This window comes from Sminthopsis crassicaudata, chromosome 4, assembly GCF_048593235.1.
Source record: "Sminthopsis crassicaudata isolate SCR6 chromosome 4, ASM4859323v1, whole genome shotgun sequence".
Classification (NCBI taxonomy): domain Eukaryota; kingdom Metazoa; phylum Chordata; class Mammalia; order Dasyuromorphia; family Dasyuridae; genus Sminthopsis; species Sminthopsis crassicaudata.
The window spans coordinates 349,284,154-349,294,227 of NC_133620.1; the positions used below are offsets into that span (position 1 = coordinate 349,284,154).

General features: G+C 41.7%; 1 protein-coding gene across 6 annotated transcripts in view; it reads right to left on the reverse strand.

The window, feature by feature from the left end:
- Positions 1-9,722, reverse strand: part of SRCIN1 (SRC kinase signaling inhibitor 1) — a 92,039-nt gene extending 82,317 nt beyond the window's left edge. For 3 of the 6 annotated variants that reach the window (XM_074261330.1, XM_074261331.1, XM_074261328.1), the window contains exon 1: positions 4,435-9,722. The gene's annotated coding sequence lies outside the window, so the exon portion shown is untranslated. The remainder of the gene's footprint in view (positions 1-4,434) is intronic. The other 3 variants (XM_074261334.1, XM_074261333.1, XM_074261332.1) reach the window with 2 other exon arrangements.
- Positions 9,723-10,074: the final 352 nt, after the last annotated feature.

Consider the following 10,074-nt stretch of genomic DNA (forward strand, 5'->3'; position numbering starts at 1 on the left):
CCCTATGAAAGAAATTATTCTACTCTAGAACTATTGGCAGAAAATAAGTTCTGTCCATGAAATTTTCTCATGGAAAATGAGAAAAAAATTTAACAGGAGTGCTTTGTCACTGGATTAAGCAAACAGATAAAATGTCTTGCCCAGAACCACAAAAGTCAAAATGTCTGAGGCTGTATTTGAATTCAGTTCTTCCTGATTACAAGCCTAGCATTCTAGCCATCAAGCCACCTAGCTGCCTCTCAGAGGCATAGACTAGAGCACAGACCTGGAGTCAGGAGGACTGGAATTCAAATTTAACCTTCAATACTTAACACTTACTAGTTGTGGGACTCTGGACAAGTCATTTAACCACCATTGCCTAAAAATAAAAACAAAAAAACAAAACAAAAACAAGAAGAGTCAGACAACTGAAAGGACTCATTAACAACCACAATAACAAGATTATTGAACTCCCCTCCTTCTTAAAAGCTTTCTTGACCTTCTCTTGTTGAAAGCAATCTCCACCTCTACAAATGCTTCATCATACTTCATTTACATCTCCCATCTATCCCATCACATTCTGACATAATATTTTATGTTCCTGTCTTAGTTTGGTACATGGTCTGCATGCTATTTCATTCATTTTTGTCCTCATCACCAAGGACAGCACCTTGCAATACAATTTAACTCAAAAGCACTGTGGATATAAAGGTAAAGATTAAATAGTTCTGGCCCACATCTATTTGGAGATAAACTAGGGCAATTTCTACCAGTGCCCATGTCATGTAAACTAAACTAGTTGTGATTTTCCCCCCCTAAAAGGCAAGGAAACTTGATTCATCCCAGAGCTATGGGTAAAACCATTGACCTGGCTCCATGGTTACCTAAGTGTATTTAAAAAGACCCAGTGATAGGGGTCAGTATCCATCAGACTTGGCAGAAATCTCATGGTCTCAAAAATCATCACATCTTCCCAAATGACCAAGGGTGTTTTGATATGGAGACAAGGGAGTCCACATCTACCAAGGCAAGACCTGTATTCTGACTGAGCATTCTTTTCCACTATAACTAAGTAAATCTACTTTAAATGTCAATCAACAAGCATGCATTAAGTGCTTGCTGTGTGCCAAGTGCTATAATAAACTCTGGGAATACCAAAAAAAAAAAAAAAAAAAGACCAAAATAACTCTATTCCCCTCATCACTAAGCTCAAATTTTAATGACTTCATTTTAATGAAGTCAACATGCAAATAGCTATGTACTAATAAAGAAGGGAGCAAGCATTTTTTTTTGCTGAGGCAATTGGGGTTAAGTGACTTGCCCAGGGTCACACAGCTAGGAAGTGTTAAGTATCTGAGACCAGATTTGAACTCAGGCCCTCCTGACTTCAGAGCAGGTGCTTTATTCACTGCACCAACTAGCTGCCCCCAGAGCAAGCATTTATTAAGTACTTTATAAATGTTATCTCATTTGATCCTCTCAACAACTCTCTGAGGTAGGTGGTATTATCCCCATTTTATAATTGAGAAAACTAAGGAAGACAGAAACTAAATCTTGAAAGCAGTCACACAACTAGTGTCTAAGACTAGATTTGAATTCAAATCTTCCTGATTCTGCTTGGTTGCTAAGATACAATGTAGATAAAAGGTAAACTTATAGGGAAGGTATAAATGCCACAATCGTTTCATTCTAATCTCCAACCTATACTGTGCCATTAATCCAAATCAGGCCTGGTCTACAAGGGAGACATATAACATGTCCTCTGATAAAAATAATAACAAGATGGGTAGTGAAGGGGCAAAGAAGAGATCAAATAAAATGCTCTAGGAAAATTAGAGAAAAGGCTTCATGGGGGAGGGGACCCCACAAGTATCAACACCTTTTCCAACCTTCCCAACTGACCAAAGATGTTTTTGTATGGAGAGATAAGAAGCCACACCTGTGTAGCCTAGATGATTGTCCTTTCCATATTTTTAACGTAAATATAAGTAGACCTGACATGAGCCTTGAAGCAAGATAAATATGACAATTGGGAAGAACTTAAGAAATAATTTGCATTCTACATGTGCAAAATGGAAATAATAGCACCTAGCTCTCAGGATTACTGAGGGTCAAGTGATATCATATCTGTAAAGTGCTTTTCAAACTTTAAAGTGATATATAAATAAATGGCAATGAGATTTTGGTGACAGTGTTGGTGACTGTAGTGGTGGCCTCCCTCCCAGCCCAAAGTGCTGTGACTAAGCTACTGATGAGGACTTTAGTCTCTGGTTAGTATTTTCCAGTCCCTAGGGACTAACAGCTTCTTTGGAATAGTTATGCCGGCTATTCATTCCCTTTTAGTGATACAGCTTGTCCAAGCCTTAGATCTCCCTCAGGCAGAGAGAGCCTGGGGTGGGAAGGGTGTTTTACTCAGGGATATTCCTAAAGCCCAAGGCCAGAGTGTGAAACGCAAGGAATGACTGATGGGTGAAACTTCAAGAAAGTTGGAAAACCCCATCATTTCCCCAGGTTTGCAGGGAGTGAGGAAGAGGGATCAGGGATGCAACTCTATTAAAAATTTTTTTTTAATTAATAAGCAGATGAACTAAATCATCTCAGAGTTTTGTTATTAACAAGCTATCACATGGACTTGGCTCTTTTCAACAATGAGGTGATTCAAGACAATTCCAGTAAAGTTGCAATGGAAAGTGCCATTCACATCCAGAGAGAGAACTATGGAGACTGAATGTGGATCAAAGCATAGTATTTTCACCTTTTTGTTGTTGTTGTTTGTCTGCTTGTTTTTTCCCCCTTTTGATCTGATTTTTTGTATGGCATGATGAATATGGAAATATGTTTAGAAGAACTGCATTTGTTTAACTTATATCAGATTATTTGCTCTCTTAAGAGAGAGGGGAAGGTGGAAGAGAGGAAGAAAAAGTTGGAAAACAAGATTTTCCAAGGTTGGAAAAATAAAATACTAATTTTTTTTAAATGGTGGCTCCCGGAACTACCCATCAGATCTGTGATTCTAACTCAGAGAAGTCTAGAAGTGAAGAGAAGACCCTGAAACTAAAAATCCTAAAATCTCCTTCAACTCTGCCTCAGTGAGGCCACCCTGAGGGACAAACAGTTTCATCCTTGTTATCTAGGTGGGGTCGGATAGCTAAAGGTTAGCTAATTTTTAGGATTTCCAAATATATATAGAAAGAAATATTCTAAAGTGTCCCTCATTTGTACTCTCCTCACCCAATGAGGTCTTCTAAAAGTCATCTTCTCCATTTTCCAGATTCCATACCATACCAGACTCCCTGGACCAGCCCTCAGACCAATGGATATCTCTAGGGGAGAGGGATCCTATAACTTCCCACAATCCCACTCTCCTGCTTTTTTCCAATTCAGCCTGTCAGAAAATCTTTCCTGAGTCTCCACCCTCTATTCTGGATCCCTCTTCCACTCTATTTATTTCTCCATTCATAGATTTAGAGTTAGAAATTATTTGGGAAGTCACCTACTCCAATCTCATTATTTTACAGGTAAGGAAACCAAAGCCTGGAGGACTAAGATTCTCTCCTATGTTTAGCTCCCTTCCAAATCCTTCTCAATGAAGTTACAGTTGTAATTTTGGGAGCCCGCTTTCTTTTGGGAAACTCTAAAGAAACCCAGAGACACTAAGTGATTCGCCTAGTGTCACACAGGAATTTGAACCCATGTCTCCTGACTCCAATTTCAGCATTCCTTTCTACTTCACCCAGGTGACAATATTCCTCCTTCACCTCTCCCAGAGGAGTTTCCCTCTCTCCCTGGGAGCCTCTTCCACCTTAATTCTCCCAATTTCTCAGAATGGAACAAGCATTTATTAAGCACATACTATGTGCCTGGCATTGTACTGATACATATATTGTCTTATTGATCCCTGGGAGACATTATTTGTAAAATTGCCCCATTTTATAGTTGAGGAAACTGAGGCAAACAGAAGTTAAATGACTTGCCCAATATCTAAAGCTGGATTTCAACTCAGATCTTCCTGACTCCAAGTTAGATGTTGCACTACATAGCTACAAAACCCAATTCCTCTAGTAAATTGGATAGATTCCATCTACAGCTTCCCATCTCTATACCTCCTTCCCCAACAATTCAATTAATTCCATCCAACTTTCAAACCCAGAGACAGTCAGTGGGCTGTTCTTCTAGGATACCCTCCCCAAGGAGGCTGAACCATAGAGCCTCAGAGTCTCCCTGTTACTCCCTTCTCCCCCCACCCAGCTTCCCTACTATGAGGAAGGTAAACTGAGGGGGTTCGCTTCTCCCCTCCAGGTCCAGGCCCTTCTCTCTCCAGGAGTCCCCCCCCTGATTCCTGTCCCCACTTACTCAGATGCGCTCTATGCCTCCTGAGGCAGGCATTTCAGGATGGCACTCAGATTAAGGAGTGAAGGGGATAGGAGTTGCTGCCTCTTCCTCTCCTTTACTAACCTGGAGACTTTAAACAAAGGGAACAGAGTCCTCCTGGCTTCCCTCCCGCTGCATGCTGGAGCCCTGGGTAAGGGATAGGAAAGGAGGAAACTCATGAATGATCAAGCCTTCATGGCAGTGGACTCCTACTAAGTGGGGAGGGTCTGGCACTAGGGACAGGAATTGTGCCGTGAGGAGTAAGGGGGAGAATCTCTTGGATGGGGAATCACGGGATGGGGAAGCTTCCTAGGTCTTTAGTGACATGAATAGATGCCACAAACATTGGGAGGGGAAGGGGGAAGTCCTCAGGTCCTTCGGTGACATACATAGATGCCACAAGCACTAAGAGTGGGAGAGAGAGAACAGGCACTTTAGGTAAGGAAGACCTAGGTATGGGGGAATCTTGGAGAAATAGGGGAAGGGAGATCAGAATAAAAGTCAAAATAAGGGCTTTATCAGGTAAGGGAGTACATGACAGAGATGGAACAGACACACACTGAACAGAGGACAAACAAAAGACAAAGACAAGTTCCCCAGAATAGATGGTCTCCAGAAATTGACCCGTTAAAACTCATCTTTCTTTCCAGCAATACAAAGGACAGATTCCAAACCCCTGGACTCTATGTACTCCATGCTCTCACCACCACCAATTTATATACCTACAGACTGAATGATAGGATGCTAGGGAGCACATCCTCTCCCCAGAGATCCCCTGTCTTGTTTATTCTTTTGGAGAAGTGAACAACAGTATCTGAATACTCTATGATAGGGTCTGGAATGAAGAGTCCTTGGAAGGATTGGGGAGTTGTTAGATACTCTGGGACACTATGGTCAGCAATGAAAAGCTTTTTAAAAACCAATTTACTAATAGCTTTCCAAGTCTTACTCCATTTGCCCCATTCCCTGCATTTTCATACACAGAATGAGAAAAGTACAAAATACTCCATGAAGTTACTGGAAAGGAGTACTGGATGTTATACTGTACTGGTGATGAGTATTTACACCCCTTAGGGGGCTTAGGAGAAGTTTCATCATCTGCCCTTTGCCCTCAAGAAGCTGCCCTGGCCCTTCAGATGTCATTTTGTCTGTCCTCCATCTTTAGATTTCATACCCCTCAGATAGATGGATGTCCACTGAGATCTCTAGGGGCCGGAACTCTATCACCACTCTCAGTTCTACCCTCCTTATATTTCTCACTTTTTCTGCCTAGAAATTATTCCTCTGTCATTCTCTTAATAGAATATAAGTTCCTTGAAGGCAGTCTTTCTTTCTTTCTTTTCTTCCTTTCTTCTTTCCCTGTTCTTTTTTCTTCTTTTATTCCTTCTTCCCTCTCTCCCTTTCCTTTTTTCCTTTCTTTCCTTCTTTTTTCTTCTCTCCTCCCTTCTTTCTTTCCTTTCTTCTTACTTTTCTTTTTTCTTTCTGTTTCTTTTCTTCCTTTATTCCTTCCTTCCTCTCTTCTTTTTTTCCTTTCTTTCTTGTACCTGGTCTATATTTGGCACATAGTGCTTAATAAATATTTGTCAATTAAGTCACTGATCAAGCTCCCTTCACACTGCAGGATGATTCCATATCCTTCTGTCCCTAGTAGGAAAAAATGGCAGAAAAGAATCTGAACCTTTCCTGTGTGCTTACACATAAACCCACCCAGGCACAGACATGTACTCTAGTATGCATCATGTCAGACATTCACTCCACTGACTCAGACCCATACACAACCAAATCACGTTTCCCTGAAAGCGTTTTTAGAGCCCTCTGCCATTTCCATCTTTCCAATTTTCCCACTGATTACCCATGACGTGGGCCTCCTAGGGAGAAGCAGCTGTTGTGCCCAGATGTTTGGAGACTGAATAGCAGGAGAGAATTGATAATGTTTCCTAATATACTTAGTCCTGGAGGTCTTCCTGAAGGAGGTAGACTTGGGGGATAGATGGAAACAGGAATAGGCAAACAAAACCCATGAAATTCCCGAGCTTTCTTTCCCCTCATTATCTTCCTGATTCCTCCTCAGTAAAGTATTTCTTCCCATAACCCTCTTTTCTCCTGGTTAAGTATGCTCCCAGTAGGGTGGAAATGAGGCTGAAGCTCACTATGAGAATAATGAACTTTTCATGGATTGGAAAACTAGAGAAATATAGTTCTCCCTTGAGCTGGCCTGGATTGTTCATTTTATCCATCTTCCAACAATCTGGCTCAACCACCCTGGAAGAAGAATCTCTCTGGGGTCTAGAGATTCCTTCCCAACCCCAAGTCTTCCCCACTCCCCTTTGGGTTGCAGGTGTATTTTTTGATGTCTCCTTTCTAGGATGTTCTTCTTGAGGTCTAAACTCAATTTCTCATGGGATAGAATGCCTTTGTACTATCTGTCCCTCATGTCTGCAGTTCTCTCCTTTATCAGCATCTTTTGGATCCTTGGTTCCCCAAGACTGGGCTCAAGGTGGGATGGAGCCAAGACGGTGGAGAGTAGACAAGACAGAGCTCAAACCCTTCCTTTTGCTCAGGGTTTCTCCTAATCCCTCAGCTGTCATTGCCTTCCTCTTTTAATGTTTTATCTCTTTAGTCTGTGTCTTGTATATAATTTTAGATAGGCATTTTATCTCCCCCATTAGAAGGTAAACTCCTTGAAAACTTCTGGCAATGTAACTTCAGAGTAACATATACTTATAGAGAACTTTCTGGAGGCAGTAAGAGATTAAGTGACATGCCCAGGGTCACACAATAGGGATGTGTCAGAGGAGGGACTCTGAGATTGGCTCCCTCCATTATGTCCCATTGTCTCTTATAAAACATACATACTCTCAATAAATTCAACCATAATGTCATTCAGTCTATTCACTTGGGAGTATTCACTTTTGTCTCTGTATTTCCATCACTTAGAAACAGGCCTGGAATATAGTAGTTGATTAATAAATGCTAATTAGTTGACTACTTGATTGATTGAGCTCCTCTCCTGCTTCTCTTCACCCCCCCTCTTGCTAGTGAGGACTCAAGTCAATCCCAACTCCAAGTAACGTAGAAGGGGCTGGGGTAGAGGAAGCTACATTTTCCTCTGTTGAGATGGAAGAGAGGGAAATAAAAGGAAGAAGAGGGGGCACAAGGGAGGTAAAAGGGACAAGAAGGGAAGAGAAAAAGGAAAGAAGGGAGGGAGAAGGGGAGAGGAGGAAAAGAGAAGTCAGGAAAAGGGGCTGAAAGATAAAGGAGAAGAGGAGGGGAAGCAGACCCTAGTCAAGCATCATCCTTGAGTGTCCTTAACATGCTCTCCTTTATCCAATGAGAAGGATGAGAGACAGGTTGGTCAGAGCCTCCCATTTGTCACTTTTCTAACCACTCTCCACTCTTTGTCACAAGGGACCCCCACCTCACAGAGAAGTGAGCTAGAAGCCCCTCACTATCAACCAAATCTCCCTGGCTGTTCCCAGAAAGAAATCATAATAACTGAAAGCAGGTGCTGGAAATCCCCTGGGCAGCAAAGGGGCTGAAAGCAGTGTTGAAAGTATGTAGAAGGTGCTGCTTCAGAACAGAAGCGGCCATTGCTAATTCTACCCCTCTCCCTCCAATCATAAAAGGTCCTGCCAACCCTCTGAACTCACCCCCTCAAAGGGGGCTGTTTCTTCCCTTCTCTGGGTCTCACTGACCTCAAATGTAAAAATTGAGGGGATTCCACGAAATGGTCTCTAAGATATTTGCAGCTCTTGCAGCTTTGCATGTAAAGGCTTTGACCCTTAACCAGGTGACAGGTAAGTCCAGGGGTCCAGGATGGTAGAACCACAGCTGTGGTCCTTGGTGGCCTCCCCACCAGGGACAGAGATTTTGTGACTCCTACTTGGGCTGTGGCAGATCAAATCGAGGTAGGGAGGTTGAGGGGGATATGTGTGTCTGGTGTAAATGAGTCAGGGAATGTTTTCCAAACGATGCTGGGATCGTTAATTTTTCCCCAAACAAGACAGATGCTAATGCCTGAGGCAGCATCAGGAATGCCTGCTGTGCCTGCATGCATTCTCCCATACCCACAATTATTTCTTGCCCTCTGGGGGAAAGGGAGATGGATCCCAATAGGGTACTTCATCCCACTTCTCCCATCAAGCCCCATGCATCTGGCAGAGGACCCCTCTGTGCAATTTCTGTTTGGGGGCCCTACTGTTGGATCTCCTCTCAAGAATCGTTTTGTCTAGGGACCCTTCTGCAGGATCTCTCTGAAGACTTCCCCTTTGGGGTGTCTATTTGGGTCTCCTCTATAGGTCTCTCTCATGTTCCAAAATGATAAAAAAAAAAAATGTTGCTCCCCCTTCCAGCTACATTGGGGAAAAGATGACGATCAGGGAAGGGCCAGGACTGCTGTTGCCTAGGGTTGATGAGACTATAACAAAGGACCCCAGAGAAAATAGAGCTAGCTGCCCAAATCTCCTTTTTCTTCTGCAATGGAAAATTATCTTGGAACTGGGGGAAAAAAAACAGAACCATAAACAATAGTAGAAAATGGAAACCCAAGAAGAATAGGGAGATAGTGAGATATCATGAGGGGCAGCTAGATGGTAGAGTGAATAGAAAACTGATTCTGGACTCAAGAAGACCTGAGCTCAAAGCCAACCTGAGATACCTACTAGCTGTGTGATCCTGGGCAAGTCACTTAACCCTGTTTCCTCTGGAAAATGGGCTGGAAAAGGAAATGACAAACCACTATAGTATCTTTATCAAGAAAATCCCAAATGGGTTCATGAAGAGTTAGACACGAATGAACAAAAAGTGAATCAACAAAAAAGATACCACTGAGCTTCCTCTGATAAATTTAGTCAACCTACTAGGATCCTGAAAGGACAAGACAACAACTAAATCACTGCCAGTCATCTTTGAAAGATTATTAGTAGTAGCAGAGAGATGTCATAGGAAAGGAAAAGGGGAAAGTTCATTCCAATTTTGTTTTGAAAGAAATGGATTCTGCAAACTCAAGACCAATGAGCTCAATTTCAATGGGAGGGGGAATTTTAGATTCTAGGACATAATATGAAAAAGAATGGTCAGAGTACATCTAGAAAAAGAGAAAGGAAACCCCAAAAAGCCCTCATGACTCCATCAAAAGCAGGTCTTGCCTGAATATAGATAAAAAAAGTCAGGGACTAACTAAAGATTGGGGATACAAAAACAACATATTTTCTGTCTTCAATGAGTTGTATTCCATAGGAAAGACAACATGTACATAGATAAGAATATATAAAAAAAATATGAGATCATTTGAGGGTAATGAATAGCAACTGAGGGAGATGTCAGAAGAAGTCTTGTGTAAGAGATGGCATTTGAATTGAGCTTTGGGAAAAAAAAAAAAAAAAAAAAAAAAAAACATAAGAGATCCTAGGAGGAACTGAGGAGAGAGTACATACCAGACATGGTGTAGAAGTGTGGAGAAAGGAGATAAATGGTTCAATGTGAAAAGCATGAAGGTCAGTTTCTCTGGACCATAAAGTGAAGGATAAAGGATATAATATAATCCAGGATATATATATATATATATATATATGCATATAATAAGCTAGGAAAGATAGGTTGGAAATTAAGGCACTATAAAGGACATTAAATGCTAAACCAAAGCACTTGAATCCAAAAGAGCCAAAAGAGTTTGGAGCAAGAGAATGACATAGCCAGCCTTATGCTTTAGCAATATCACTTAAC